Source organism: Dendrobates tinctorius, unplaced genomic scaffold (assembly GCF_039654945.1).
Source record: "Dendrobates tinctorius isolate UK_male_01 unplaced genomic scaffold, ASM3965494v1 ptg000011l, whole genome shotgun sequence".
In the NCBI taxonomy this organism is placed as follows: domain Eukaryota; kingdom Metazoa; phylum Chordata; class Amphibia; order Anura; family Dendrobatidae; genus Dendrobates; species Dendrobates tinctorius.
The window spans coordinates 119,448,288-119,474,916 of NW_027361679.1; the positions used below are offsets into that span (position 1 = coordinate 119,448,288).

General features: G+C 51.2%; 41 pseudogenes; all 41 read left to right on the top strand.

Moving 5' to 3' along the window:
• Nucleotides 1-454: 454 nt before the first annotated feature.
• On the top strand, nt 455-573 carry LOC141053693 (5S ribosomal RNA; annotated as a pseudogene).
• A 272-nt stretch (nt 574-845) lies between these two features.
• LOC141053743 (5S ribosomal RNA) lies at nt 846-964 on the top strand (annotated as a pseudogene).
• A 1,425-nt stretch (nt 965-2,389) lies between these two features.
• On the top strand, nt 2,390-2,508 carry LOC141053751 (5S ribosomal RNA; annotated as a pseudogene).
• A 272-nt stretch (nt 2,509-2,780) lies between these two features.
• Nucleotides 2,781-2,899, top strand: LOC141053758 (5S ribosomal RNA; annotated as a pseudogene).
• Nucleotides 2,900-3,940: 1,041 nt separating this feature from the next.
• LOC141058702 (5S ribosomal RNA) lies at nt 3,941-4,059 on the top strand (annotated as a pseudogene).
• Nucleotides 4,060-4,528: 469 nt separating this feature from the next.
• On the top strand, nt 4,529-4,647 carry LOC141053764 (5S ribosomal RNA; annotated as a pseudogene).
• Nucleotides 4,648-4,724: 77 nt separating this feature from the next.
• On the top strand, nt 4,725-4,843 carry LOC141055987 (5S ribosomal RNA; annotated as a pseudogene).
• A 657-nt stretch (nt 4,844-5,500) lies between these two features.
• On the top strand, nt 5,501-5,619 carry LOC141055996 (5S ribosomal RNA; annotated as a pseudogene).
• A 273-nt stretch (nt 5,620-5,892) lies between these two features.
• Nucleotides 5,893-6,011, top strand: LOC141057369 (5S ribosomal RNA; annotated as a pseudogene).
• A 273-nt stretch (nt 6,012-6,284) lies between these two features.
• On the top strand, nt 6,285-6,403 carry LOC141053769 (5S ribosomal RNA; annotated as a pseudogene).
• A 77-nt stretch (nt 6,404-6,480) lies between these two features.
• Nucleotides 6,481-6,599, top strand: LOC141051386 (5S ribosomal RNA; annotated as a pseudogene).
• Nucleotides 6,600-6,676: 77 nt separating this feature from the next.
• Nucleotides 6,677-6,795, top strand: LOC141056004 (5S ribosomal RNA; annotated as a pseudogene).
• A 657-nt stretch (nt 6,796-7,452) lies between these two features.
• On the top strand, nt 7,453-7,571 carry LOC141056011 (5S ribosomal RNA; annotated as a pseudogene).
• A 273-nt stretch (nt 7,572-7,844) lies between these two features.
• On the top strand, nt 7,845-7,963 carry LOC141058035 (5S ribosomal RNA; annotated as a pseudogene).
• A 461-nt stretch (nt 7,964-8,424) lies between these two features.
• Nucleotides 8,425-8,543, top strand: LOC141053771 (5S ribosomal RNA; annotated as a pseudogene).
• A 469-nt stretch (nt 8,544-9,012) lies between these two features.
• On the top strand, nt 9,013-9,131 carry LOC141053777 (5S ribosomal RNA; annotated as a pseudogene).
• Nucleotides 9,132-10,368: 1,237 nt separating this feature from the next.
• LOC141053805 (5S ribosomal RNA) lies at nt 10,369-10,487 on the top strand (annotated as a pseudogene).
• A 76-nt stretch (nt 10,488-10,563) lies between these two features.
• LOC141053783 (5S ribosomal RNA) lies at nt 10,564-10,682 on the top strand (annotated as a pseudogene).
• A 1,041-nt stretch (nt 10,683-11,723) lies between these two features.
• LOC141057388 (5S ribosomal RNA) lies at nt 11,724-11,842 on the top strand (annotated as a pseudogene).
• A 665-nt stretch (nt 11,843-12,507) lies between these two features.
• Nucleotides 12,508-12,626, top strand: LOC141053787 (5S ribosomal RNA; annotated as a pseudogene).
• Nucleotides 12,627-12,703: 77 nt separating this feature from the next.
• LOC141056019 (5S ribosomal RNA) lies at nt 12,704-12,822 on the top strand (annotated as a pseudogene).
• A 1,817-nt stretch (nt 12,823-14,639) lies between these two features.
• Nucleotides 14,640-14,758, top strand: LOC141053846 (5S ribosomal RNA; annotated as a pseudogene).
• A 76-nt stretch (nt 14,759-14,834) lies between these two features.
• Nucleotides 14,835-14,953, top strand: LOC141053791 (5S ribosomal RNA; annotated as a pseudogene).
• Nucleotides 14,954-15,030: 77 nt separating this feature from the next.
• LOC141053795 (5S ribosomal RNA) lies at nt 15,031-15,149 on the top strand (annotated as a pseudogene).
• Nucleotides 15,150-16,189: 1,040 nt separating this feature from the next.
• LOC141057399 (5S ribosomal RNA) lies at nt 16,190-16,308 on the top strand (annotated as a pseudogene).
• Nucleotides 16,309-16,777: 469 nt separating this feature from the next.
• Nucleotides 16,778-16,896, top strand: LOC141053798 (5S ribosomal RNA; annotated as a pseudogene).
• A 77-nt stretch (nt 16,897-16,973) lies between these two features.
• Nucleotides 16,974-17,092, top strand: LOC141056027 (5S ribosomal RNA; annotated as a pseudogene).
• A 657-nt stretch (nt 17,093-17,749) lies between these two features.
• On the top strand, nt 17,750-17,868 carry LOC141056033 (5S ribosomal RNA; annotated as a pseudogene).
• Nucleotides 17,869-18,533: 665 nt separating this feature from the next.
• LOC141053810 (5S ribosomal RNA) lies at nt 18,534-18,652 on the top strand (annotated as a pseudogene).
• A 1,629-nt stretch (nt 18,653-20,281) lies between these two features.
• On the top strand, nt 20,282-20,400 carry LOC141057410 (5S ribosomal RNA; annotated as a pseudogene).
• A 469-nt stretch (nt 20,401-20,869) lies between these two features.
• Nucleotides 20,870-20,988, top strand: LOC141053813 (5S ribosomal RNA; annotated as a pseudogene).
• A 1,237-nt stretch (nt 20,989-22,225) lies between these two features.
• On the top strand, nt 22,226-22,344 carry LOC141051381 (5S ribosomal RNA; annotated as a pseudogene).
• Nucleotides 22,345-22,420: 76 nt separating this feature from the next.
• Nucleotides 22,421-22,539, top strand: LOC141059096 (5S ribosomal RNA; annotated as a pseudogene).
• Nucleotides 22,540-23,196: 657 nt separating this feature from the next.
• LOC141058709 (5S ribosomal RNA) lies at nt 23,197-23,315 on the top strand (annotated as a pseudogene).
• Nucleotides 23,316-23,392: 77 nt separating this feature from the next.
• Nucleotides 23,393-23,511, top strand: LOC141053819 (5S ribosomal RNA; annotated as a pseudogene).
• A 77-nt stretch (nt 23,512-23,588) lies between these two features.
• On the top strand, nt 23,589-23,707 carry LOC141056035 (5S ribosomal RNA; annotated as a pseudogene).
• Nucleotides 23,708-24,364: 657 nt separating this feature from the next.
• LOC141059190 (5S ribosomal RNA) lies at nt 24,365-24,483 on the top strand (annotated as a pseudogene).
• Nucleotides 24,484-24,756: 273 nt separating this feature from the next.
• On the top strand, nt 24,757-24,875 carry LOC141057421 (5S ribosomal RNA; annotated as a pseudogene).
• Nucleotides 24,876-25,148: 273 nt separating this feature from the next.
• On the top strand, nt 25,149-25,267 carry LOC141053823 (5S ribosomal RNA; annotated as a pseudogene).
• Nucleotides 25,268-25,540: 273 nt separating this feature from the next.
• LOC141056040 (5S ribosomal RNA) lies at nt 25,541-25,659 on the top strand (annotated as a pseudogene).
• A 657-nt stretch (nt 25,660-26,316) lies between these two features.
• On the top strand, nt 26,317-26,435 carry LOC141056043 (5S ribosomal RNA; annotated as a pseudogene).
• The last annotated feature ends 194 nt before the right edge of the window (nt 26,436-26,629 follow it).

Consider the following 26,629-nt stretch of genomic DNA (forward strand, 5'->3'; position numbering starts at 1 on the left):
CGTTTTTTTTCCAAGCTTGCCCTTCCGAGTTTATCCTTCTTGAAAAGAACGTCAGAGATGGCACACTTCCGTCAATGGCCATTCTAAGCTGAATATGCATGCCCTTGTCAGATCGCAGCAGCTTGAGGCCGGGCCAGTACCGGCATGGGAGACTGGCTGGGAATCCCTGGTCCTGTTGACATTTTGTACGTTTTATTTCCAAGCTTGCCCTTCCGAGTTTATCCTTCTTGAAAAGAACGTCAGAGATTGCACACTTCCGTCAATGGCCATTCTAAGCTAAATATGCATGCCCTCGTCAGATCGCAGCTGCTAAGCAGCCTGAGGCCGGGCCAGTACCGGCATGGAAGACTGGCTGGGAATCCCTGGTCCTGTTGACATTTTGTACGTTTTTTTTCCAAGCTTGCCCTTCCGAGTTTATCCTTCTTGAAAAAAACGTCAGAGATGGCACGCTTCCGTCAACGGCCATTCTAAGCTGAATATGCCTGCCCTCGTCAGATCGCAGCCGCTAAGCAGCTTGAGGCCGGGCCAGTACTGGCATGGGAGACTGGCTGGGAATCCCTGGTCCTGTTGACATTTTGTACGTTTTTTTCCAAGCTTGCCCTTCCGAGTTTATTCTTCTTGAAAAAAACGTCAGAGATGGCACGCTTCCGTCAACGGCCATTCTAAGCTGAATATGCATGCCCTCGTAACATCGCAGCCGCTAAGCAGCTTGAGGCCGGGCCAGTACCGGCATGGGAGACTGGCTGGGAATCCCTGGTCCTGTTGACATTTTGTACGTTTTATTTCCAAGCTTGCCCTTCCGAGTTTATCCTTCTTGAAAAGAACGTCAGAGATGGCACGCTTCTGTCAACGGCCATTCTAAGCTGAATATGCATGCCCTCGTCAGATCGCAGCCGCTAAGCAGCTTGAGGCCGGGCCAGTACCGGCATGGGAGACTGGCTGGGAATCCCTGGTCCTGTTGACATTTTGAATGTTTTTTTTCCAAGCTTGCCCTTCCGAGTTTATCCTTCTTGAAAAGAACGTCAGAGATGGCACGCTTCCGTCAACGGCCATTCTAAGCTGAATATGCATGCCCTCGTCAGATCGCAGCAGCTTGAGGCCGGGCCAGTACCGGCATGGGAGACTGGCTGGGAATCCCTGGTCCTGTTGACATTTTGTACGTTTTATTTCCAAGCTTGCCCTTCCGAGTTTATCCTTCTTGAAAAAAACGTCAGAGATGGCACGCTTCCATCAACGGCCATTCTAAGCTGAATATGCATGCCCTCGTCAGATCGCAGCCGCTAAGCAGCTTGAGGCTGGGCCAGTACCGGCATGGGAGACTGGCTGGGAATCCCTGGTCCTGTTGACATTTTGTACGTTTTTTTTCCAAGCTTGCCCTTCCGAGTTTATCCTTCTTGAAAAAAACGTCAGAGATGGCACGCTTCCGTCAACGGCCATTCTAAGCTGAATATGCATGCCCTCGTCAGATCGCAGCTGCTAAGCAGCTTGAGGCCGGGCCAGTGCCGGCATGGGAGACTGGCTGGGAATCCCTGGTCCTGTTGACATTTTGTACGTTTTTTTTCCAAGCTTGCCCTTCCGAGTTTATCCTTCTTGAAAAGAACGTCAGAGATGGCACGCTTCCGTCAACGGCCATTCTAAGCTGAATATGCATGCCCTCGTCAGATCGCAGCAGCTTGAGGCCGGGCCAGTACCAGCATGGGAGACTGGCTGGGAATCCCTGGTCCTGTTGACATTTTGTACGTTTTATTTCCAAGCTTGCCCTTCCGAGTTTATCCTTCTTGAAAAGAACGTCAGAGATGGCACACTTCTGTCAATGGCCCTTCTAAGCTGAATATGCATGCCCTCATCAGATCGCAGCCGCTAAGCAGCCGGAGGCCGGGCCAGTACCGGCATGGGAGACTGGCTGGGAATCCCTGGTCCTGTTGACATTTTGTACGTTTTTTTTCCAAGCTTGCCCTTCCGAGTTTATCCTTCTTGAAAAGAACGTCAGAGATGGCACACTTCCGTCAATGGCCATTCTAAGCTGAATATGCATGCCCTTGTCAGATCGCAGCAGCTTGAGGCCGGGCCAGTACCGGCATGGGAGACTGGCTGGGAATCCCTGGTCCTGTTGACATTTTGTACGTTTTATTTCCAAGCTTGCCCTTCCGAGTTTATCCTTCTTGAAAAGAACGTCAGAGATTGCACACTTCCGTCAATGGCCATTCTAAGCTAAATATGCATGCCCTCGTCAGATCGCAGCTGCTAAGCAGCCTGAGGCCGGGCCAGTACCGGCATGGAAGACTGGCTGGGAATCCCTGGTCCTGTTGACATTTTGTACGTTTTTTTTCCAAGCTTGCCCTTCCGAGTTTATCCTTCTTGAAAAAAACGTCAGAGATGGCACGCTTCCGTCAACGGCCATTCTAAGCTGAATATGCCTGCCCTCGTCAGATCGCAGCCGCTAAGCAGCTTGAGGCCGGGCCAGTACTGGCATGGGAGACTGGCTGGGAATCCCTGGTCCTGTTGACATTTTGTACGTTTTTTTCCAAGCTTGCCCTTCCGAGTTTATTCTTCTTGAAAAAAACGTCAGAGATGGCACGCTTCCGTCAACGGCCATTCTAAGCTGAATATGCATGCCCTCGTAACATCGCAGCCGCTAAGCAGCTTGAGGCCGGGCCAGTACCGGCATGGGAGACTGGCTGGGAATCCCTGGTCCTGTTGACATTTTGTACGTTTTATTTCCAAGCTTGCCCTTCCGAGTTTATCCTTCTTGAAAAGAACGTCAGAGATGGCACGCTTCTGTCAACGGCCATTCTAAGCTGAATATGCATGCCCTCGTCAGATCGCAGCCGCTAAGCAGCTTGAGGCCGGGCCAGTACCGGCATGGGAGACTGGCTGGGAATCCCTGGTCCTGTTGACATTTTGAATGTTTTTTTTCCAAGCTTGCCCTTCCGAGTTTATCCTTCTTGAAAAGAACGTCAGAGATGGCACGCTTCCGTCAACGGCCATTCTAAGCTGAATATGCATGCCCTCGTCAGATCGCAGCAGCTTGAGGCCGGGCCAGTACCGGCATGGGAGACTGGCTGGGAATCCCTGGTCCTGTTGACATTTTGTACGTTTTATTTCCAAGCTTGCCCTTCCGAGTTTATCCTTCTTGAAAAAAACGTCAGAGATGGCACGCTTCCGTCAACGGCCATTCTAAGCTGAATATGCATGCCCTCGTCAGATCGCAGCCGCTAAGCAGCTTGAGGCTGGGCCAGTACCGGCATGGGAGACTGGCTGGGAATCCCTGGTCCTGTTGACATTTTGTACGTTTTTTTTCCAAGCTTGCCCTTCCGAGTTTATCCTTCTTGAAAAAAACGTCAGAGATGGCACGCTTCCGTCAACGGCCATTCTAAGCTGAATATGCATGCCCTCGTCAGATCGCAGCTGCTAAGCAGCTTGAGGCCGGGCCAGTGCCGGCATGGGAGACTGGCTGGGAATCCCTGGTCCTGTTGACATTTTGTACGTTTTTTTTCCAAGCTTGCCCTTCCGAGTTTATCCTTCTTGAAAAGAACGTCAGAGATGGCACGCTTCCGTCAACGGCCATTCTAAGCTGAATATGCATGCCCTCGTCAGATCGCAGCAGCTTGAGGCCGGGCCAGTACCAGCATGGGAGACTGGCTGGGAATCCCTGGTCCTGTTGACATTTTGTACGTTTTATTTCCAAGCTTGCCCTTCCGAGTTTATCCTTCTTGAAAAGAACGTCAGAGATGGCACACTTCTGTCAATGGCCCTTCTAAGCTGAATATGCATGCCCTCATCAGATCGCAGCCGCTAAGCAGCCGGAGGCCGGGCCAGTACCGGCATGGGAGACTGGCTGGGAATCCCTGGTCCTGTTGACATTTTGTACGTTTTTTTTCCAAGCTTGCCCTTCCGAGTTTATCCTTCTTGAAAAAAACGTCAGAGATGGCACGCTTCTGTCAACGGCCATTCTAAGCTGAATATGCCTGCCCTCGTCAGATCGCAGCCACTAAGCAGCTTGAGGCTGGGCCAGTACCGGCATGGGAGACTGGCTGGGAATCCCTGGTCCTGTTGACATTTTGTACGTTTTTTTTCCAAGCTTGCCCTTCCGAGTTTATCCTTCTTGAAAAGAACGTCAGAGATGGCACGCGTCCGTCAACGGCCATTCTAAGCTGAATATGCATTCCCTCGTCACATCGCAGCCGCTAAGCAGCTTGAAGCCGGGCCAGTACCGGCATAGGAGACTGGCTGGGAATCCCTGGTCCTGTTGACATTTTGTACATTTTTTTTCCAAGCTTGCCCTTCCGAGTTTATCCTTCTTGAAAAGAACGTCAGAGATGGCACGCTTCCGTCAACGGCCATTCTAAGATGAATATGCATGCCCTCGTCAGATCGCAGCCGCTAAGCAGCTTGAGGCCGGGCCAGTACCAGCATGGGAGACTGGCTGGGAATCCCTGGTCCTGTTGACATTTTGTACGTTTTATTTCCAAGCTTGCCCTTCCGAGTTTATCCTTCTTGAAAAGAACGTCAGAGATGGCACGCTTCCGTCAACGGCCATTCTAAGCTGAATATGCATGCCCTCGTCAGATCGCAGCCGCTAAGCAGCTTGAGGCCGGGCCAGTACCGGCATGGGAGACTGGCTGGGAATCCCTGGTCCTGTTGACATTTTGTACGTTTTTTTTCCAAGCTTGCCCTTCCGAGTTTATCCTTCTTGAAAAAAACGTCAGAGATGGCACGCTTCCGTCAACGGCCATTCTAAGCTGAATATGCATGCCCTCGTCAGATCGCAGCTGCTAAGCAGCTTGAGGCCGGGCCAGTACCGGCATGGGAGACTGGCTGGGAATCCCTGGTCCTGTTGACATTTTGTACGTTTTTTTTCCAAGCTTGCCCTTCCGAGTTTATCCTTCTTGAAAAGAACGTCAGAGATGGCACACTTCCGTCAATGGCCATTCTAAGCTGAATATGCATGCCCTTGTCAGATCGCAGCCGCTAAGCAGCTTGAGGCTGGGCCAGTACTGGCATGGGAGACTGGCTAGGAATCCCTGGTCGTGTTGACATTTTGTACGTTTTTTTTCCAAGCTTGCCCTTCCGAGTTTATCCTTCTTGAAAAGAACGTCAGAGATGGCACACTTCCGTCAATGGCCATTCTAAGCTCAATATGCATGCCCTTGTCAGATCGCAGCAGCTTGAGGCCGGGCCAGTACCGGCATGGGAGACTGGCTGGGAATCCCTGGTCCTGTTGACATTTTGTACGTTTTATTTCCAAGCTTGCCCTTCCGAGTTTATCCTTCTTGAAAAGAACGTCAGAGATTGCACACTTCCGTCAATGGCCATTCTAAGCTAAATATGCATGCCCTCGTCAGATCGCAGCTGCTAAGCAGCTTGAGGCCGGGCCAGTACCGGCATGGGAGACTGGCTGGGAATCACTGGTCCTGTTAACATTTTGTACGTTTTATTTCCAAGCTTGCCCTTCCGAGTTTATCCTTCTTGAAAAAAACGTCAGAGATGGCACACTTCCGTCAACGGCCATTCTAAGCTGAATATGCATGCCCTCGTCAGATCGCAGCTGCTAAGCAGCTTGAGGCCGGGCCAGTACCGGCATGGGAGACTGGCTGGGAATCCCTGGTCCTGTTGACATTTTGTACGTTTTATTTCCAAGCTTGCCCTTCCGAGTTTATCCTTCTTGAAAAGAACGTCAGAGATGGCACACTTCCGTCAATGGCCCTTCTAAGCTGAATATGCATTCCCTCATCAGATCGCAGCTGCTAAGCAGCCGGAGGCCGGGCCAGTACCGGCATGGGAGACTGGCTGGGAATCCCTGGTCCTGTTGACATTTTGTACGTTTTTTTTCCAAGCTTGCCCTTCCGAGTTTATCCTTCTTGAAAAAAACGTCAGAGATGGCACGCTTCTGTCAACGGCCATTCTAAGCTGAATATGCCTGCCCTCGTCAGATCGCAGCCACTAAGCAGCTTGAGGCCGGGCCAGTACCGGCATGGGAGACTGGCTGGGAATCCCTGGTCCTGTTGACATTTTGTACGTTTTTTTTCCAAGCTTGCCCTTCCGAGTTTATCCTTCTTGAAAAGAACGTCAGAGATGGCACGCGTCCGTCAACGGCCATTCTAAGCTGAATATGCATTCCCTCGTCACATCGCAGCCGCTAAGCAGCTTGAGGCCGGGCCAGTACCGGCATAGGAGACTGGCTGGGAATCCCTGGTCCTGTTGACATTTTGTACATTTTTTTTCCAAGCTTGCCCTTCCGAGTTTATCCTTCTTGAAAAGAACGTCAGAGATGGCACGCTTCCGTCAACGGCCATTCTAAGCTGAATATGCATGCCCTCGTCAGATCGCAGCCGCTAAGCAGCTTGAGGCCGGGCCAGTACCGGCATGGGAGACTGGCTGGGAATCCCTGGTCCTGTTGACATTTTGTACGTTTTATTTCCAAGCTTGCCCTTCCGAGTTTATCCTTCTTGAAAAAAACGTCAGAGATGGCACGCTTCCGTCAACGGCCATTCTAAGCTGAATATGCATGCCCTCGTCAGATCGCAGCCGCTAAGCAGCTTGAGGCCAGGCCAGTACCGGCATGGGAGACTGGCTGGGAATCCCTGGTCCTGTTGACATTTTGTACGTTTTTTTTCCAAGCTTGCCCTTCCGAGTTTATCCTTCTTGAAAAAAACGTCAGAGATGGCACGCTTCCGTCAACGGCCATTCTAAGCTGAATATGCATGCCCTCGTCAGATCGCAGCTGCTAAGCAGCTTGAGGCCGGGCCAGTACCGGCATGGGAGACTGGCTGGGAATCCCTGGTCCTGTTGACATTTTGTACGTTTTTTTTCCAAGCTTGCCCTTCCGAGTTTATCCTTCTTGAAAAGAACGTCAGAGATGGCACACTTCCGTCAATGGCCATTCTAAGCTGAATATGCATGCCCTTGTCAGATCGCAGCCGCTAAGCAGCTTGAGGCTGGGCCAGTACCGGCATGGGAGACTGGCTGGGAATCCCTGGTCGTGTTGACATTTTGTACGTTTTTTTTCCAAGCTTGCCCTTCCGAGTTTATCCTTCTTGAAAAGAACGTCAGAGATGGCACACTTCCGTCAATGGCCATTCTAAGCTGAATATGCATGCCCTTGTCAGATCGCAGCAGCTTGAGGCCGGGCCAGTACCGGCATGGGAGACTGGCTGGGAATCCCTGGTCCTGTTGACATTTTGTACGTTTTATTTCCAAGCTTGCCCTTCCGAGTTTATCCTTCTTGAAAAGAACGTCAGAGATTGCACACTTCCGTCAATGGCCATTCTAAGCTAAATATGCATGCCCTCGTCAGATCGCAGCTGCTAAGCAGCCTGAGGCCGGGCCAGTACCGGCATGGGAGACTGGCTGGGAATCCCTGGTCCTGTTAACATTTTGTACGTTTTATTTCCAAGCTTGCCCTTCCGAGTTTATCCTTCTTGAAAAAAACGTCAGAGATGGCACACTTCCGTCAACGGCCATTCTAAGCTGAATATGCATGCCCTCGTCAGATCGCAGCTGCTAAGCAGCTTGAGGCCGGGCCAGTACCGGCATGGGAGACTGGCTGGGAATCCCTGGTCCTGTTGACATTTTGTACGTTTTATTTCCAAGCTTGCCCTTCCGAGTTTATCCTTCTTGAAAAGAACGTCAGAGATGGCACACTTCCGTCAATGGCCCTTCTAAGCTGAATATGCATGCCCTCATCAGATCGCAGCTGCTAAGCAGCAGGAGGCCGGGCCAGTACCGGCATGGGAGACTGGCTGGGAATCCCTGGTCCTGTTGACATTTTGTACGTTTTTTTTCCAAGCTTGCCCTTCCGAGTTTATCCTTCTTGAAAAAAACGTCAGAGATGGCACGCTTCTGTCAACGGCCATTCTAAGCTGAATATTCCTGCCCTCGTCAGATCGCAGCCACTAAGCAGCTTGAGGCCGGGCCAGTACCGGCATGGGAGACTGGCTGGGAATCCCTGGTCCTGTTGACATTTTGTACGTTTTTTTTCCAAGCTTGCCCTTTCGAGTTTATCCTTCTTGAAAAGAACGTCAGAGATGGCACGCGTCCGTCAACGGCCATTCTAAGCTGAATATGCATTCCCTCGTCACATCGCAGCCGCTAAGCAGCTTGAGGCCGGGCCAGTACCGGCATAGGAGACTGGCTGGGAATCCCTGGTCCTGTTGACATTTTGTACATTTTTTTTCCAAGCTTGCCCTTCCGAGTTTATCCTTCTTGAAAAGAACGTCAGAGATGACACGCTTCCGTCAACGGCCATTCTAAGCTGAATATGCATGCCCTCGTCAGATCGCAGCAGCTTGAGGCCGGGCCAGTACCAGCATGGGAGACTGGCTGGGAATCCCTGGTCCTGTTGACATTTTGTACGTTTTATTTCCAAGCTTGCCCTTCCGAGTTTATCCTTCTTGAAAAGAACGTCAGAGATGGCACGCTTCCGTCAACGGCCATTCTAAGCTGAATATGCATGCCCTCGTCAGATCGCAGCCGCTAAGCAGCTTGAGGCCGGGCCAGTACCGGCATGGGAGACTGGCTGGGAATCCCTGGTCCTGTTGACATTTTGTATGTTTTTTTTCCAAGCTTGCCCTTCTGAGTTTATCCTTCTTGAAAAGAACGTCAGAGATGGCACGCGTCCGTCAACGGCCATTCTAAGCTGAATATGCATTCCCTCGTCACATCGCAGCCGCTAAGCAGCTTGAAGCCGGGCCAGTACCGGCATAGGAGACTGGCTGGGAATCCCTGGTCCTGTTGACATTTTGTACATTTTTTTTCCAAGCTTGCCCTTCCGAGTTTATCCTTCTTGAAAAGAACGTCAGAGATGGCGCGCTTCCGTCAACGGCCATTCTAAGATGAATATGCATGCCCTCGTCAGATCGCAGCCGCTAAGCAGCTTGAGGCCGGGCCAGTACCAGCATGGGAGACTGGCTGGGAATCCCTGGTCCTGTTGACATTTTGTACGTTTTATTTCCAAGCTTGCCCTTCCGAGTTTATCCTTCTTGAAAAGAACGTCAGAGATGGCACGCTTCCGTCAACGGCCATTCTAAGCTGAATATGCATGCCCTCGTCAGATCGCAGCCGCTAAGCAGCTTGAGGCCGGGCCAGTACCGGCATGGGAGACTGGCTGGGAATCCCTGGTCCTGTTGACATTTTGTACGTTTTTTTTCCAAGCTTGCCCTTCCGAGTTTATCCTTCTTGAAAAGAACGTCAGAGATGGCACGCTTCCGTCAACGGCCATTCTAAGCTGAATATGCATGCCCTCGTCACATCGCAGCAGCTTGAGGCCGGGCCAGTACCGGCATGGGAGACTGGCTGGGATTCCCTGGTCCTGTTGACATTTTGTACGTTTTATTTCCAAGCTTGCCCTTCCGAGTTTATCCTTCTTGAAAAGAACGTCAGAGATGGCACGCTCCTGTCAACGGCCATTCTAAGCTGAATATGCATGCCCTTGTCAGATTGCAGCTGCTTAGCAGCTTGAGGCCGGGCCAGTACCGGCATGGGAGACTGGCTGGGAATCCCTGGTCCTGTTAACATTTTGTATGTTTTATTTCCAAGCTTGCCCTTCCGAGTTTATCCTTCTTGAAAAAAACGTCAGAGATGGCACGCTTCTGTCAACGGCCATTCTAAGCTGAATATGCATGCCCTCGTCAGATTGCAGCCGCTAAGCAGCTTGAGGCCGGGCCAGTACCGGCATGGGAGACTGGCTGGGAATCCCTGGTCCTGTTGACATTTTGTACGTTTTATTTCCAAGCTTGCCCTTCCGAGTTTATCCTTCTTGAAAAGAACGTCAGAGATGGCACACTTCCGTCAATGGCCATTCTAAGCTGAATATGCATGCCCTTGTCAGATTGCAGCCGCTAAGCAGCTTGAGGCTGGGCCGGTACTGGCATGGGAGACTGGCTGGGAATCCCTGGTCGTGTTGACATTTTGTACGTTTTTTTTCCAAGCTTGCCCTTCCGAGTTTATCCTTCTTGAAAAGAACGTCAGAGATGGCACACTTCCGTCAATGGCCATTCTAAGCTGAATATGCATGCCCTTGTCAGATCGCAGCAGCTTGAGGCCGGGCCAGTACCGGCATGGGAGACTGGCTGGGAATCCCTGGTCCTGTTGACATTTTGTACGTTTTATTTCCAAGCTTGCCCTTCCGAGTTTATCCTTCTTGAAAAGAACGTCAGAGATTGCACACTTCCGTCAATGGCCATTCTAAGCTAAATATGCATGCCCTCGTCAGATCGCAGCTGCTAAGCAGCCTGAGGCCGGGCCAGTACCGGCATGGAAGACTGGCTGGGAATCCCTGGTCCTGTTGACATTTTGTACGTTTTTTTTCCAAGCTTGCCCTACCGAGTTTATCCTTCTTGAAAAAAACGTCAGAGATGGCACGCTTCCGTCAACGGCCATTCTAAGCTGAATATGCCTGCCCTCGTCAGATCGCAGCCGCTAAGCAGCTTGAGGCCGGGCCAGTACTGGCATGGGAGACTGGCTGGGAATCCCTGGTCCTGTTGACATTTTGTACGTTTTTTTCCAAGCTTGCCCTTCCGAGTTTATTCTTCTTGAAAAAAACGTCAGAGATGGCACGCTTCCGTCAACGGCCATTCTAAGCTGAATATGCATGCCCTCGTCAGATCGCAGCCGCTAAGCAGCTTGAGGCCGGGCCAGTACCGGCATGGGAGACTGGCTGGGAATCCCTGGTCCTGTTGACATTTTGAATGTTTTTTTTCCAAGCTTGCCCTTCCGAGTTTATCCTTCTTGAAAAGAACGTCAGAGATGGCACGCTTCCGTCAACGGCCATTCTAAGCTGAATATGCATGCCCTCGTCAGATCGCAGCAGCTTGAGGCCGGGCCAGTACCGGCATGGGAGACTGGCTGGGAATCCCTGGTCCTGTTGACATTTTGTACGTTTTATTTCCAAGCTTGCCCTTCCGAGTTTATCCTTCTTGAAAAAAACGTCAGAGATGGCACGCTTCCGTCAACGGCCATTCTAAGCTGAATATGCATGCCCTCGTCAGATCGCAGCCGCTAAGCAGCTTGAGGCTGGGCCAGTACCGGCATGGGAGACTGGCTGGGAATCCCTGGTCCTGTTGACATTTTGTACGTTTTTTTTCCAAGCTTGCCCTTCCGAGTTTATCCTTCTTGAAAAAAACGTCAGAGATGGCACGCTTCCGTCAACGGCCATTCTAAGCTGAATATGCATGCCCTCGTCAGATCGCAGCTGCTAAGCAGCTTGAGGCCGGGCCAGTGCCGGCAAGGGAGACTGGCTGGGAATCCCTGGTCCTGTTGACATTTTGTACGTTTTTTTTCCAAGCTTGCCCTTCCGAGTTTATCCTTCTTGAAAAGAACGTCAGAGATGGCACGCTTCCGTCAACGGCCATTCTAAGCTGAATATGCATGCCCTCGTCAGATCGCAGCAGCTTGAGGCCGGGCCAGTACCAGCATGGGAGACTGGCTGGGAATCCCTGGTCCTGTTGACATTTTGTACGTTTTATTTCCAAGCTTGCCCTTCCGAGTTTATCCTTCTTGAAAAGAACGTCAGAGATGGCACACTTCCGTCAATGGCCCTTCTAAGCTGAATATGCATTCCCTCATCAGATCGCAGCCGCTAAGCAGCCGGAGGCCGGGCCAGTACCGGCATGGGAGACTGGCTGGGAATCCCTGGTCCTGTTGACATTTTGTACGTTTTTTTTCCAAGCTTGCCCTTCCGAGTTTATCCTTCTTGAAAAAAACGTCAGAGATGGCACGCTTCTGTCAACGGCCATTCTAAGCTGAATATGCCTGCCCTCGTCAGATCGCAGCCACTAAGCAGCTTGAGGCCGGGCCAGTACCGGCATGGGAGACTGGCTGGGAATCCCTGGTCCTGTTGACATTTTGTACGTTTTTTTTCCAAGCTTGCCCTTCCGAGTTTATCCTTCTTGAAAAGAACGTCAGAGATGGCACGCGTCCGTCAACGGCCATTCTAAGCTGAATATGCATTCCCTCGTCACATCGCAGCCGCTAAGCAGCTTGAAGCCGGGCCAGTACCGGCATAGGAGACTGGCTGGGAATCCCTGGTCCTGTTGACATTTTGTACATTTTTTTTCCAAGCTTGCCCTTCCGAGTTTATCCTTCTTGAAAAGAACGTCAGAGATGGCACGCTTCCGTCAACGGCCATTCTAAGATGAATATGCATGCCCTCGTCAGATCGCAGCCGCTAAGCAGCTTGAGGCTGGGCCAGTACCAGCATGGGAGACTGGCTGGGAATCCCTGGTCCTGTTGACATTTTGTACGTTTTATTTCCAAGCTTGCCCTTCCGAGTTTATCCTTCTTGAAAAGAACGTCAGAGATGGCACGCTTCCGTCAACGGCCATTCTAAGCTGAATATGCATGCCCTCGTCAGATCGCAGCCGCTAAGCAGCTTGAGGCCGGGCCAGTACCGGCATGGGAGACTGGCTGGGAATCCCTTGTCCTGTTGACATTTTGTACGTTTTATTTCCAAGCTTGCCCTTCCGAGTTTATCCTTCTTGAAAAGAACGTCAGAGATGGCACGCTTCTGTCAACGGCCATTCTAAGCTGAATATGCATGCCCTCGTCAGATCGCAGCCGCTAAGCAGCTTGAGGCCGGGCCAGTACCGGCATGGGAGACTGGCTGGGAATCCCTGGTCCTGTTGACATTTTGTACGTTTTTTTTCCAAGCTTGCCCTTCCGAGTTTATCCTTCTTGAAAAAAATGTCAGAGATGGCACGCTTCCGTCAACGGCCATTCTAAGCTGAATATGCATGCCCTCGTCAGATCGCAGCTGCTAAGCAGCTTGAGGCCGGGCCAGTACCGGCATGGGAGACTGGCTGGGAATCCCTGGTCCTGTTGACATTTTGTACGTTTTTTTTCCAAGCTTGCCCTTCCGAGTTTATCCTTCTTGAAAAGAACGTCAGAGATGGCACACTTCCGTCAATGGCCATTCTAAGCTGAATATGCATGCCCTTGTCAGATCGCAGCCGCTAAGCAGCTTGAGGCTGGGCCAGTACTGGCATGGGAGACTGGCTGGGAATCCCTGGTCGTGTTGACATTTTGTACGTTTTTTTTCCAAGCTTGCCCTTCCGAGTTTATCCTTCTTGAAAAGAACGTCAGAGATGGCACACTTCCGTCAATGGCCATTCTAAGCTGAATATGCATGCCCTTGTCAGATCGCAGCAGCTTGAGGCCGGGCCAGTACCGGCATGGGAGACTGGCTGGGAATCCCTGGTCCTGTTGACATTTTGTACGTTTTATTTCCAAGCTTGCCCTTCCGAGTTTATCCTTCTTGAAAAGAACGTCAGAGATTGCACACTTCCGTCAATGGCCATTCTAAGCTAAATATGCATGCCCTCGTCAGATCGCAGCTGCTAAGCAGCCTGAGGCCGGGCCAGTACCGGCATGGGAGACTGGCTGGGAATCCCTGGTCCTGTTGACATTTTGTATGTTTTTTTTCCAAGCTTGCCCTTCCGAGTTTATCCTTCTTGAAAAGAACGTCAGAGATGGCACGCTTCCGTCAACGGCCATTCTAAGCTGAATATGCATGCCCTCGTCACATCGCAGCAGCTTGAGGCCGGGCCAGTACCGGCATGGGAGACTGGCTGGGAATCCCTGGTCCTGTTGACATTTTGTACGTTTTATTTCCAAGCTTGCCCTTCCGAGTTTATCCTTCTTGAAAAGAACGTCAGAGATGGCACGCTCCTGTCAACGGCCATTCTAAGCTGAATATGCATGCCCTTGTCAGATTGCAGCTGCTAAGCAGCTTGAGGCCGGGCCAGTACCGGCATGGGAGACTGGCTGGGAATCCCTGGTCCTGTTAACATTTTGTATGTTTTATTTCCAAGCTTGCCCTTCCGAGTTTATCCTTCTTGAAAAAAACGTCAGAGATGGCACGCTTCTGTCAACGGCCATTCTAAGCTGAATATGCATGCCCTCGTCAGATTGCAGCCGCTAAGCAGCTTGAGGCCGGGCCAGTACCGGCATGGGAGACTGGCTGGGAATCCCTGGTCCTGTTGACATTTTGTACGTTTTATTTCCAAGCTTGCCCTTCCGAGTTTATCCTTCTTGAAAAGAACGTCAGAGATGGCACACTTCCGTCAATGGCCATTCTAAGCTGAATATGCATGCCCTTGTCAGATTGCAGCCGCTAAGCAGCTTGAGGCTGGGCCAGTACTGGCATGGGAGACTGGCTGGGAATCCCTGGTCGTGTTGACATTTTGTACGTTTTTTTTCCAAGCTTGCCCTTCCGAGTTTATCCTTCTTGAAAAGAACGTCAGAGATGGCACACTTCCGTCAATGGCCATTCTAAGCTGAATATGCATGCCCTTGTCAGATCGCAGCAGCTTGAGGCCGGGCCAGTACCGGCATGGGAGACTGGCTGGGAATCCCTGGTCCTGTTGACATTTTGTACGTTTTATTTCCAAGCTTGCCCTTCCGAGTTTATCCTTCTTGAAAAGAACGTCAGAGATTGCACACTTCCGTCAATGGCCATTCTAAGCTAAATATGCATGCCCTCGTCAGATCGCAGCTGCTAAGCAGCCTGAGGCCGGGCCAGTACCGGCATGGAAGACTGGCTGGGAATCCCTGGTCCTGTTGACATTTTGTACGTTTTTTTTCCAAGCTTGCCCTTCCGAGTTTATCCTTCTTGAAAAAAACGTCAGAGATGGCACGCTTCCGTCAACGGCCATTCTAAGCTGAATATGCCTGCCCTCGTCAGATCGCAGCCGCTAAGCAGCTTGAGGCCGGGCCAGTACTGGCATGGGAGACTGGCTGGGAATCCCTGGTCCTGTTGACATTTTGTACGTTTTTTTCCAAGCTTGCCCTTCCGAGTTTATTCTTCTTGAAAAAAACGTCAGAGATGGCACGCTTCCGTCAACGGCCATTCTAAGCTGAATATGCATGCCCTCGTCAGATCGCAGCCGCTAAGCAGCTTGAGGCCGGGCCAGTACCGGCATGGGAGACTGGCTGGGAATCCCTGGTCCTGTTGACATTTTGTACGTTTTATTTCCAAGCTTGCCCTTCCGAGTTTATCCTTCTTGAAAAGAACGTCAGAGATGGCACGCTTCTGTCAACGGCCATTCTAAGCTGAATATGCATGCCCTCGTCAGATCGCAGCCGCTAAGCAGCTTGAGGCCGGGCCAGTACCGGCATGGGAGACTGGCTGGGAATCCCTGGTCCTGTTGACATTTTGAATGTTTTTTTTCCAAGCTTGCCCTTCCAAGTTTATCCTTCTTGAAAAGAACGTCAGAGATGGCACGCTTCCGTCAACGGCCATTCTAAGCTGAATATGCATGCCCTCGTCAGATCGCAGCAGCTTGAGGCCGGGCCAGTACCGGCATGGGAGACTGGCTGGGAATCCCTGGTCCTGTTGACATTTTGTACGTTTTATTTCCAAGCTTGCCCTTCCGAGTTTATCCTTCTTGAAAAAAACGTCAGAGATGGCACGCTTCCGTCAACGGCCATTCTAAGCTGAATATGCATGCCCTCGTCAGATCGCAGCCGCTAAGCAGCTTGAGGCTGGGCCAGTACCGGCATGGGAGACTGGCTGGGAATCCCTGGTCCTGTTGACATTTTGTACGTTTTTTTTCCAAGCTTGCCCTTCCGAGTTTATCCTTCTTGAAAAAAACGTCAGAGATGGCACGCTTCCGTCAACGGCCATTCTAAGCTGAATATGCATGCCCTCTCAGATCGCAGCTGCTAAGCAGCTTGAGGCCGGGCCAGTGCCGGCATGGGAGACTGGCTGGGAATCCCTGGTCCTGTTGACATTTTGTACGTTTTTTTTCCAAGCTTGCCCTTCCGAGTTTATCCTTCTTGAAAAGAACGTCAGAGATGGCACGCTTCCGTCAACGGCCATTCTAAGCTGAATATGCATGCCCTCGTCAGATCGCAGCAGCTTGAGGCCGGGCCAGTACCAGCATGGGAGACTGGCTGGGAATCCCTGGTCCTGTTGACATTTTGTACGTTTTATTTCCAAGCTTGCCCTTCCGAGTTTATCCTTCTTGAAAAGAACGTCAGAGATGGCACACTTCCGTCAATGGCCCTTCTAAGCTGAATATGCATGCCCTCATCAGATCGCAGCCGCTAAGCAGCCGGAGGCCGGGCCAGTACCGGCATGGGAGACTGGCTGGGAATCCCTGGTCCTGTTGACATTTTGTACGTTTTTTTTCCAAGCTTGCCCTTCCGAGTTTATCCTTCTTGAAAAAAACGTCAGAGATGGCACGCTTCTGTCAACGGCCATTCTAAGCTGAATATGCCTGCCCTCGTCAGATCGCAGCCACTAAGCAGCTTGAGGCCGGGCCAGTACCGGCATGGGAGACTGGCTGGGAATCCCTGGTCCTGTTGACATTTTGTACGTTTTTTTTCCAAGCTTGCCCTTCCGAGTTTATCCTTCTTGAAAAGAACGTCAGAGATGGCACGCGTCCGTCAACGGCCATTCTAAGCTGAATATGCATTCCCTCGTCACATCGCAGCCGCTAAGCAGCTTGAAGCCGGGCCAGTACCGGCATAGGAGACTGGCTGGGAATCCCTGGTCCTGTTGACATTTTGTACATTTTTTTTCCAAGCTTGCCCTTCCGAGTTTATCCTTCTTGAAAAGAACGTCAGAGATGGCACGCTTCCGTCAACGGCCATTCTAAGATGAATATGTATGCCCTCGTCAGATCGCAGCCGCTAAGCAGCTTGAGGCCGGGCCAGTACCAGCATGGGAGACTGGCTGGGAATCCCTGGTCCTGTTGACATTTTGTACGTTTTATTTCCAAGCTTGCCCTTCCGAGTTTATCCTTCTTGAAAAGAACGTCAGAGATGGCACGCTTCCGTCAACGGCCATTCTAAGCTGAATATGCATGCCCTCGTCAGATCGCAGCCGCTAAGCAGCTTGAGGCCGGGCCAGTACCGGCATGGGAGACTGGCTGGGAATCCCTGGTCCTGTTGACATTTTGTACGTTTTTTTTCCAAGCTTGCCCTTCCGAGTTTATCCTTCTTGAAAAAAACGTCAGAGATGGCACGCTTCCGTCAACGGCCATTCTAAGCTGAATATGCATGCCCTCGTCAGATCGCAGCTGCTAAGCAGCTTGAGGCCGGGCCAGTACCGGCATGGGAGACTGGCTGGGAATCCCTGGTCCTGTTGACATTTTGTACGTTTTTTTTCCAAGCTTGCCCTTCCGAGTTTATCCTTCTTGAAAAGAACGTCAGAGATGGCACACTTCCGTCAATGGCCATTCTAAGCTGAATATGCATGCCCTTGTCAGATCGCAGCCGCTAAGCAGCTTGAGGCTGGGCCAGTACTGGCATGGGAGACTGGCTGGGAATCCCTGGTCGTGTTGACATTTTGTACGTTTTTTTTCCAAGCTTGCCCTTCCGAGTTTATCCTTCTTGAAAAGAACGTCAGAGATGGCACTCTTCCGTCAATGGCCATTCTAAGCTGAATATGCATGCCCTTGTCAGATCGCAGCAGCTTGAGGCCGGGCCAGTACCGGCATGGGAGACTGGCTGGGAATCCCTGGTCCTGTTGACATTTTGTACGTTTTATTTCCAAGCTTGCCCTTCCGAGTTTATCCTTCTTGAAAAGAACGTCAGAGATTGCACACTTCCGTCAATGGCCATTCTAAGCTAAATATGCATGCCCTCGTCAGATCGCAGCTGCTAAGCAGCCTGAGGCCGGGCCAGTACCGGCATGGGAGACTGGCTGGGAATCCCTGGTCCTGTTAACATTTTGTACGTTTTATTTCCAAGCTTGCCCTTCCGAGTTTATCCTTCTTGAAAAAAACGTCAGAGATGGCACACTTCCGTCAACGGCCATTCTAAGCTGAATATGCATGCCCTCGTCAGATCGCAGCTGCTAAGCAGCTTGAGGCCGGGCCAGTACCGGCATGGGAGACTGGCTGGGAATCCCTGGTCCTGTTGACATTTTGTACGTTTTATTTCCAAGCTTGCCCTTCCGAGTTTATCCTTCTTGAAAAGAACGTCAGAGATGGCACACTTCCGTCAATGGCCCTTCTAAGCTGAATATGCATGCCCTCATCAGATCGCAGCTGCTAAGCAGCCGGAGGCCGGGCCAGTACCGGCATGGGAGACTGGCTGGGAATCCCTGGTCCTGTTGACATTTTGTACGTTTTTTTTCCAAGCTTGCCCTTCCGAGTTTATCCTTCTTGAAAAGAACGTCAGAGATGGCACGCGTCCGTCAACGGCCATTCTAAGCTGAATATGCATTCCCTCGTCACATCGCAGCCGCTAAGCAGCTTGAGGCCGGGCCAGTACCGGCATAGGAGACTGGCTGGGAATCCCTGGTCCTGTTGACATTTTGTACATTTTTTTTCCAAGCTTGCCCTTCCGAGTTTATCCTTCTTGAAAAGAACGTCAGAGATGGCACGCTTCCGTCAACGGCCATTCTAAGCTGAATATGCATGCCCTCGTCAGATCGCAGCCGCTAAGCAGCTTGAGGACGGGCCAGTACCAGCATGGGAGACTGGCTGGGAATCCCTGGTCCTGTTGACATTTTGTACGTTTTATTTCCAAGCTTGCCCTTCCGAGTTTATCCTTCTTGAAAAGAACGTCAGAGATGGCACGCTTCCGTCAACGGCCATTCTAAGCTGAATATGCATGCCCTCGTCAGATCGCAGCCGCTAAGCAGCTTGAGGCCGGGCCAGTACCGGCATGGGAGACTGGCTGGGAATCCCTGGTCCTGTTGACATTTTGTATGTTTTTTTTCCAAGCTTGCCCTTCCGAGTTTATCCTTCTTGAAAAGAACGTCAGAGATGGCACGCTTCCGTCAATGGCCATTCTAAGCTGAATATGCATGCCCTCGTCACATCGCAGCAGCTTGAGGCCGGGCCAGTACCGGCATGGGAGACTGGCTGGGAATCCCTGGTCCTGTTGACATTTTGTACGTTTTATTTCCAAGCTTGCCCTTCCGAGTTTATCCTTCTTGAAAAGAACGTCAGAGATGGCACGCTTCTGTCAACGGCCATTCTAAGCTGAATATGCATTCCCTTGTCAGATTGCAGCTGCTAAGCAGCTTGAGGCCGGGCCAGTACCGGCATGGGAGACTGGCTGGGAATCCCTGGTCCTGTTAACATTTTGTATGTTTTATTTCCAAGCTTGCCCTTCCGAGTTTATCCTTCTTGAAAAAAACGTCAGAGATGGTACGCTTCTGTCAACGGCCATTCTAAGCTGAATATGCATGCCCTCGTCAGATTGCAGCCGATAAGCAGCTTGAGGCCGGGCCAGTACCGGCATGGGAGACTGGCTGGGAATCCCTGGTCCTGTTGACATTTTGTACGTTTTATTTCCAAGCTTGCCCTTCCGAGTTTATCCTTCTTGAAAAGAACGTCAGAGATGGCACACTTCCGTCAATGGCCATTCTAAGCTGAATATGCATGCCCTTGTCAGATCGCAGCCGCTAAGCAGCTTGAGGCTGGGCCAGTACTGGCATGGGAGACTGGCTGGGAATCACTGGTCGTGTTGACATTTTGTACGTTTTTTTTCCAAGCTTGCCCTTCCGAGTTTATCCTTCTTGAAAAGAACGTCAGAGATGGCACACTTCCGTCAATGGCCATTCTAAGCTGAATATGCATGCCCTTGTCAGATCGCAGCAGCTTGAGGCCGGGCCAGTACCGGCATGGGAGACTGGCTGGGAATCCCTGGTCCTGTTGACATTTTGTACGTTTTATTTCCAAGCTTGCCCTTCCGAGTTTATCCTTCTTGAAAAGAACGTCAGAGATTGCACACTTCCGTCAATGGCCATTCTAAGCTAAATATGCATGCCCTCGTCAGATCGCAGCTGCTAAGCAGCCTGAGGCCGGGCCAGTACCGGCATGGGAGACTGGCTGGGAATCCCTGGTCCTGTTAACATTTTGTACGTTTTATTTCCAAGCTTGCCCTTCCGAGTTTATCCTTCTTGAAAAAAACGTCAGAGATGGCACACTTCCTTCAACGGCCATTCTAAGCTGAATATGCATGCCCTCGTCAGATCGCAGCTGCTAAGCAGCTTGAGGCCGGGCCAGTACCGGCATGGGAGACTGGCTGGGAATCCCTGGTCCTGTTGACATTTTGTACGTTTTATTTCCAAGCTTGCCCTTCCGAGTTTATCCTTCTTGAAAAGAACGTCAGAGATGGCACACTTCCGTCAATGGCCCTTCTAAGCTGAATATGCATGCCCTCATCAGATCGCAGCTGCTAAGCAGCCGGAGGCCGGGCCAGTACCGGCATGGGAGACTGGCTGGGAATCCCTGGTCCTGTTGACATTTTGTACGTTTTTTTTCCAAGCTTGCCCTTCCGAGTTTATCCTTCTTGAAAAAAACGTCAGAGATGGCACGCTTCTGTCAACGGCCATTCTAAGCTGAATATGCCTGCCCTCGTCAGATCGCAGCCACTAAGCAGCTTGAGGCCGGGCCAGTACCGGCATGGGAGACTGGCTGGGAATCCCTGGTCCTGTTGACATTTTGTACGTTTTATTTCCAAGCTTGCCCTTCCGAGTTTATCCTTCTTGAAAAGAACGTCAGAGATGGCACACGTCCGTCAACGGCCATTCTAAGCTGAATATGCATTCCCTCGTCACATCGCAGCCGCTAAGCAGCTTGAGGCCGGGCCAGTACCGGCATAGGAGACTGGCTGGGAATCCCTGGTCCTGTTGACATTTTGTACATTTTTTTTCCAAGCTTGCCCTTCCGAGTTTATCCTTCTTGAAAAGAACGTCAGAGATGGCACGCTTCCGTCAACGGCCATTCTAAGATGAATATGCATGCCCTCGTCAGATCGCAGCCGCTAAGCAGCTTGAGGCCGGGCCAGTACCAGCATGGGAGACTGGCTGGGAATCCCTGGTCCTGTTGACATTTTGTACGTTTTATTTCCAAGCTTGCCCTTCCGAGTTTATCCTTCTTGAAAAGAACGTCAGAGATGGCACGCTTCCGTCAACGGCCATTCTAAGCTGAATATGCATGCCCTCGTCAGATCGCAGCCGCTAAGCAGCTTGAGGCCGGGCCAGTACCGGCATGGGAGACTGGCTGGGAATCCCTGGTCCTGTTGACATTTTGTATGTTTTTTTTCCAAGCTTGCCCTTCCGAGTTTATCCTTCTTGAAAAGAACGTCAGAGATGGCACGCTTCCGTCAACGGCCATTCTAAGCTGAATATGCATGCCCTCGTCACATCGCAGCAGCTTGAGGCCGGGCCAGTACCGGCATGGGAGACTGGCTGGGAATCCCTGGTCCTGTTGACATTTTGTACGTTTTATTTCCAAGCTTGCCCTTCCGAGTTTATCCTTCATGAAAAGAACGTCAGAGATGGCACGCTTCTGTCAACGGCCATTCTAAGCTGAATATGCATGCCCTTGTCAGATTGCAGCTGCTAAGCAGCTTGAGGCCGGGCCAGTACCGGCATGGGAGACTGGCTGGGAATCCCTGGTCCTGTTAACATTTTGTATGTTTTATTTCCAAGCTTGCCCTTCCGAGTTTATCCTTCTTGAAAAAAACGTCAGAGATGGCACGCTTCTGTCAACGGCCATTCTAAGCTGAATATGCATGCCCTCGTCAGATTGCAGCCGCTAAGCAGCTTGAGGCCGGGCCAGTACCGGCATGGGAGACTGGCTGGGAATCCCTGGTCCTGTTGACATTTTGTACGTTTTATTTCCAAGCTTGCCCTTCCGAGTTTATCCTTCTTGAAAAGAACGTCAGAGATGGCACACTTCCGTCAATGGCCATTCTAAGCTGAATATGCATGCCCTTGTCAGATTGCAGCCGCTAAGCAGCTTGAGGCTGGGCCAGTACTGGCATGGGAGACTGGCTGGGAATCCCTGGTCGTGTTGACATTTTGTACGTTTTTTTTCCAAGCTTGCCCTTCCGAGTTTATCCTTCTTGAAAAGAACGTCAGAGATGGCACACTTCCGTCAATGGCCATTCTAAGCTGAATATGCATGCCCTTGTCAGATCGCAGCAGCTTGAGGCCGGGCCAGTACCGGCATGGGAGACTGGCTGGGAATCCCTGGTCCTGTTGACATTTTGTACGTTTTATTTCCAAGCTTGCCCTTCCGAGTTTATCCTTCTTGAAAAGAACGTCAGAGATTGCACACTTCCGTCAATGGCCATTCTAAGCTAAATATGCATGCCCTCGTCAGATCGCAGCTGCTAAGCAGCCTGAGGCCGGGCCAGTACCGGCATGGAAGACTGGCTGGGAATCCCTGGTCCTGTTGACATTTTGTACGTTTTTTTTCCAAGCTTGCCCTTCCGAGTTTATCCTTCTTGAAAAAAACGTCAGAGATGGCACGCTTCCGTCAACGGCCATTCTAAGCTGAATATGCCTGCCCTCGTCAGATCGCAGCCGCTAAGCAGCTTGAGGCCGGGCCAGTACTGGCATGGGAGACTGGCTGGGAATCCGTGGTCCTGTTGACATTTTGTACGTTTTTTTCCAAGCTTGCCCTTCCGAGTTTATTCTTCTTGAAAAAAACGTCAGAGATGGCACGCTTCCGTCAACGGCCATTCTAAGCTGAATATGCATGCCCTCGTCAGAACGCAGCCGCTAAGCAGCTTGAGGCCGGGCCAGTACCGGCATGGGAGACTGGCTGGGAATCCCTGGTCCTGTTGACATTTTGTACGTTTTATTTCCAAGCTTGCCCTTCCGAGTTTATCCTTCTTGAAAAGAACGTCAGAGATGGCACGCTTCTGTCAACGGCCATTCTAAGCTGAATATGCATGCCCTCGTCAGATCGCAGCTGCTAAGCAGCTTGAGGCCGGGCCAGTGCCGGCATGGGAGACTGGCTGGGAATCCCTGGTCCTGTTGACATTTTGTACGTTTTTTTTCCAAGCTTGCCCTTCCGAGTTTATCCTTCTTGAAAAGAACGTCAGAGATGGCACGCTTCCGTCAACGGCCATTCTAAGCTGAATATGCATGCCCTCGTCAGATCGCAGCAGCTTGAGGACGGGCCAGTACCAGCATGGGAGACTGGCTGGGAATCCCTGGTCCTGTTGACATTTTGTACATTTTATTTCCAAGCTTGCCCTTCCGAGTTTATCCTTCTTGAAAAGAACGTCAGAGATGGCACACTTCCGTCAATGGCCCTTCTAAGCTGAATATGCATGCCCTCATCAGATCGCAGCCGCTAAGCAGCCGGAGGCCGGGCCAGTACCGGCATGGGAGACTGGCTGGGAATCCCTGGTCCTGTTGACATTTTGTACGTTTTTTTTCCAAGCTTGCCCTTCCGAGTTTATCCTTCTTGAAAAAAACGTCAGAGATGGCACGCTTCTGTCAACGGCCATTCTAAGCTGAATATGCCTGCCCTCGTCAGATCGCAGCCACTAAGCAGCTTGAGGCTGGGCCAGTACCGGCATGGGAGACTGGCTGGGAATCCCTGGTCCTGTTGACATTTTGTACGTTTTTTTTCCAAGCTTGCCCTTCCGAGTTTATCCTTCTTGAAAAGAACGTCAGAGATGGCACGCTTCCGTCAACGGCCATTCTAAGCTGAATATGCATGCCCTCGTCAGATCGCAGCCGCTAAGCAGCTTGAGGCCGGGCCAGTACCGGCATGGGAGACTGGCTGGGAATCCCTGGTCCTGTTGACATTTTGTACATTTTTTTTCCAAGCTTGCCCTTCCGAGTTTATCCTTCTTGAAAAAAACGTCAGAGATGGCACGCTTCCGTCAACGGCCATTCTAAGCTGAATATGCATGCCCTCGTCAGATCGCAGCTGCTAAGCAGCTTGAGGCCGGGCCAGTACCGGCATGGGAGACTGGCTGGGAATCCCTGGTCCTGTTGACATTTTGTACGTTTTTTTTCCAAGCTTGCCCTTCCGAGTTTATCCTTCTTGAAAAGAACGTCAGAGATGGCACACTTCCGTCAATGGCCATTCTAAGCTGAATATGCATGCCCTTGTCAGATCGCAGCCGCTAAGCAGCTTGAGGCTGGGCCAGTACTGGCATGGGAGACTGGCTGGGAATCCCTGGTCGTGTTGACATTTTGTACGTTTTTTTTCCAAGCTTGCCCTTCCGAGTTTATCCTTCTTGAAAAGAACGTCAGAAATGGCACACTTCCGTCAATGGCCATTCTAAGCTGAATATGCATGCCCTTGTCAGATCGCAGCAGCTTGAGGCCGGGCCAGTACCGGCATGGGAGACTGGCTGGGAATCCCTGGTCCTGTTGACATTTTGTACGTTTTATTTCCAAGCTTGCCCTTCCGAGTTTATCCTTCTTGAAAAGAACGTCAGAGATTGCACACTTCCGTCAATGGCCATTCTAAGCTAAATATGCATGCCCTCGTCAGATCGCAGCTGCTAAGCAGCTTGAGGCCGGGCCAGTACCGGCATGGGAGACTGGCTGGGAATCCCTGGTCCTGTTAACATTTTGTACGTTTTATTTCCAAGCTTGCCCTTCCGAGTTTATCCTTCTTGAAAAAAACGTCAGAGATGGCACACTTCCGTCAACGGCCATTCTAAGCTGAATATGCATGCCCTCGTCAGATCGCAGCTGCTAAGCAGCTTGAGGCCGGGCCAGTACCGGCATGGGAGACTGTCTGGGAATCCCTGGTCCTGTTGACATTTTGTACGTTTTATTTCCAAGCTTGCCCTTCCGAGTTTATCCTTCTTGAAAAGAACGTCAGAGATGGCACACTTCCGTCAATGGCCCTTCTAAGCTGAATATGCATTCCCTCATCAGATCGCAGCTGCTAAGCAGCCGGAGGCCGGGCCAGTACCGGCATGGGAGACTGGCTGGGAATCCCTGGTCCTGTTGACATTTTGTACGTTTTTTTTCCAAGCTTGCCCTTCCGAGTTTATCCTTCTTGAAAAAAACGTCAGAGATGGCACGCTTCTGTCAACGGCCATTCTAAGCTGAATATGCCTGCCCTCGTCAGATCGCAGCCACTAAGCAGCTTGAGGCCGGGCCAGTACCGGCATGGGAGACTGGCTGGGAATCCCTGGTCCTGTTGACATTTTGTACGTTTTTTTTCCAAGCTTGCCCTTCCGAGTTTATCCTTCTTGAAAAGAACGTCAGAGATGGCACGCGTCCGTCAACGGCCATTCTAAGCTGAATATGCATTCCCTCGTCACATCGCAGCCGCTAAGCAGCTTGAGGCCGGGCCAGTACCGGCATAGGAGACTGGCTGGGAATCCCTGGTCCTGTTGACATTTTGTACATTTTTTTTCCAAGCTTGCCCTTCCGAGTTTATCCTTCTTGAAAAGAACGTCAGAGATGGCACGCTTCCGTCAACGGCCATTCTAAGCTGAATATGCATGCCCTCGTCAGATCGCAGCCGCTAAGCAGCTTGAGGCCGGGCCAGTACCGGCATGGGAGACTGGCTGGGAATCCCTGGTCCTGTTGACATTTTGTACGTTTTATTTCCAAGCTTGCCCTTCCGAGTTTATCCTTCTTGAAAAAAACGTCAGATATGGCACGCTTCCGTCAACGGCCATTCTAAGCTGAATATGCATGCCCTCGTCAGATCGCAGCCGCTAAGCAGCTTGAGGCTGGGCCAGTACCGGCATGGGAGACTGGCTGGGAATCCCTGGTCCTGTTGACATTTTGTACGTTTTTTTTCCAAGCTTGCCCTTCCGAGTTTATCCTTCTTGAAAAAAACGTCAGAGATGGCACGCTTCCGTCAACGGCCATTCTAAGCTGAATATGCATGCCCTCGTCAGATCGCAGCTGCTAAGCAGCTTGAGGCCGGGCCAGTACCGGCATGGGAGACTGGCTGGGAATCCCTGGTCCTGTTGACATTTTGTACGTTTTTTTTCCAAGCTTGCCCTTCCGAGTTTATCCTTCTTGAAAAGAACGTCAGAGATGGCACACTTCCGTCAATGGCCATTCTAAGCTGAATATGCATGCCCTTGTCAGATCGCAGCCGCTAAGCAGCTTGAGGCTGGGCCAGTACCGGCATGGGAGACTGGCTGGGAATCCCTGGTCGTGTTGACATTTTGTACGTTTTTTTTCCAAGCTTGCCCTTCCGAGTTTATCCTTCTTGAAAAGAACGTCAGAGATGGCACACTTCCGTCAATGGCCATTCTAAGCTGAATATGCATGCCCTTGTCAGATCGCAGCAGCTTGAGGCCGGGCCAGTACCGGCATGGGAGACTGGCTGGGAATCCCTGGTCCTGTTGACATTTTGTACGTTTTATTTCCAAGCTTGCCCTTCCGAGTTTATCCTTCTTGAAAAGAACGTCAGAGATTGCACACTTCCGTCAATGGCCATTCTAAGCTAAATATGCATGCCCTCGTCAGATCGCAGCTGCTAAGCAGCCTGAGGCCGGGCCAGTACCGGCATGGGAGACTGGCTGGGAATCCCTGGTCCTGTTAACATTTTGTACGTTTTATTTCCAAGCTTGCCCTTCCGAGTTTATCCTTCTTGAAAAAAACGTCAGAGATGGCACACTTCCGTCAACGGCCATTCTAAGCTGAATATGCATGCCCTCGTCAGATCGCAGCTGCTAAGCAGCTTGAGGCCGGGCCAGTACCGGCATGGGAGACTGGCTGGGAATCCCTGGTCCTGTTGACATTTTGTACGTTTTATTTCCAAGCTTGCCCTTCCGAGTTTATCCTTCTTGAAAAGAACGTCAGAGATGGCACACTTCCGTCAATGGCCCTTCTAAGCTGAATATGCATACCCTCATCAGATCGCAGCTGCTAAGCAGCCGGAGGCAGGGCCAGTACCGGCATGGGAGACTGGCTGGGAATCCCTGGTCCTGTTGA